Source organism: Malus sylvestris, chromosome 7 (assembly GCF_916048215.2).
Source record: "Malus sylvestris chromosome 7, drMalSylv7.2, whole genome shotgun sequence".
Lineage (NCBI taxonomy): Eukaryota > Viridiplantae > Streptophyta > Magnoliopsida > Rosales > Rosaceae > Malus > Malus sylvestris.
This window is the reverse complement of record NC_062266.1, coordinates 32478935-32481213: the sequence shown is the minus strand read 5'-3', so window position 1 is coordinate 32481213 and position 2279 is coordinate 32478935. Positions and strand designations below refer to the sequence as shown.

At 35.9% G+C, this 2279-nt stretch overlaps 1 pseudogene; it reads right to left on the bottom strand.

Annotated features, from left to right (window-relative positions):
- Positions 1-262: 262 nt before the first annotated feature.
- On the bottom strand, positions 263-2058 carry LOC126630293 (uncharacterized; annotated as a pseudogene).
- Positions 2059-2279: the final 221 nt, after the last annotated feature.

The following is a 2279-nucleotide window of genomic DNA, read 5'->3' as shown; positions in this document are numbered from 1 at the left end:
CATATATGCCAAGTCGAATCACTCTTTCACCCCAGAGTAGGAAGGCCTTAAGCATGGAGGTTTAATAGAAATGCAACAAGTTTCCTATAATAAATTACTTGGTTTTCTAATTCAGTTTTTGTTTATATCCTTGTTGTATTAAGGTCCCCTGCCACCTCCAAAATGCAACATAATATTTACCTTCATCTTCAAGCAGTAAATAAATCAATCCTACTATTTCTAATTTGTTTGAGGTGATTATGAATTGCAATATACAAAAATAAAAATGCTTTTACAACAACAATCTTCAGTTCTCTTTTCTTATCAGTTCTTAAAAGGTTATAAGAAAATGGAAAATACTTGATTCCTAATATGTAAGGATTCATTCCTCCGTTGTTTTTACAAACCAATCAAATTTTGACACGTTTGCACACTGGGATTTCAAATCAAAATGGACTCTTTAACCACCCCCCCCCCCCCCCTTCTTCTTTTATGAACTGCTCATATAATGCGCACAAGAGGGTAGCAATAATAGTGACTAATCAAGTCTTGGACCAACTTCACAATCCAACCATTACAAGAAGCATCAGTAGCACTTGTAGGCCTCTGCCCTACAAGGTCCCTAAACCTTAATTAGGTCTCCCAGGTCAGCTAGTAATGCATATATCACACCATTCATGCGTCCCTTTCCAATAACCCCAACCACTCTCTTACACTTATTAACAGCTTTGCTCCTCTTTAAGACCATGCACACAACAATAACAACAAAGTCTTTTCCTACTAAGTGATATCGGCAATATGAATCCTAGAATGCCATTGCGCTCGGTTCTGTGTCATGTCATCCGTTAGATCCAAGTACTAGTCTTTTCTTAGAGTCTCTTCCAAAATTTTCCTAGGTCTTCCTCTACTCCTTCGGCCTTAAACCTCTGTCCCGTAGTTGCAACAACACGAAAACAAGTCACTTGGTAATTTTCATTCTGCATTGTATTATAGACTGTTCATAACTTGGTTGAATTAAGATACCTACGGTGTCTCGCTCGTATATAAGAGGTTGTAAGAGCGAAGGATATGAAAAGCTTAGCTGCTCATAAAGCTGAGATGTCAGATGTGCTATCATTTGTACTTGATTCCTACAATGTAATCAAATATATGTTTTGTTTGATCAAGTTAACTATGATCTAATAAGTATTGAAAAGTTGTATAGTTAACTTTTATGTTGTAATATTAATCCTGTTAATCAAACTTTACTTTACCATCTCTAATTCATCATTAAGACTCTTTTCTGACATATCAGAGTGTGATGTTATCCCTCGAACAACTGAGCTAAGTAAGCTCAGTTTCTCATCCCAATTCAGAGAATTCCAAGCCCTTTCAAGCTGCAAACACAGTACATAAATTACCAAAATTTTATATCAGGAATCTTTCTACGGTGTGATTAATCACTTGCAGTCAAATTTAGCGACCACATATCGAAAATCATATTAATCACATATCAGTAATTTTGACCCTGTAAGTACGCATGCAGTGTAAAGAATATTGATAATAACGATAACATGTCCGTACTTAAAAAAATGCAGTTAACAACGTAGTAGAAATACTTTTATATATAGTCCTGTATTGCAGTAGGGTTTAGATTTGTTCATACAGTAATTTCAATTGGCCGATCCCCCACCAACTTCTTCAGAGGCTTTTCGAGCAGCTCGGAACTGCAAACCATTAATGGTCACATGGACATGGTCACACACGTGATTTCATTTCAAGCAGTACATTTTACCATCAATTAAATTTAATTGTAATCAACTACCTCATCACCGAAAGGACGATTGGTGTCGGATGAAATCTTTGATGAGAAAATCACCAAAAGTAGACGTAACGCTAGAGCAGTTTGACCCCCTAAGACATAAAATTATATCAGTAGTTTCATCTGCACATAAAACCATAAATTGATGAACAAGAAATTGGTTTTTACCCAAGTTTGTGCTCGTCCAATGGCCCCGAAAAATCCAGTTCCACTCAGAGAGAACACATTTGACCTTAATTGTTCGCCTCCTGTCTCACTATCCCTGGAGGCATCAGCATGCATAATCCCAGCCCTGAAATTAGTTCTGCAAAAATTTAAGTTAAGAGGTGGAGTATGGATATATGGATAATTGAATGTAGATGAAAAAATAGTAGGTTTTTTTAAATTTTTTTATATTTATTTTTTACAAGAAACGATAGTGTGTATTTCATTGAACTACAAAAACAATTACAAAGGTTGACAATTGGGTACATAAGCTCCAGTGACCAAGAAATTGATC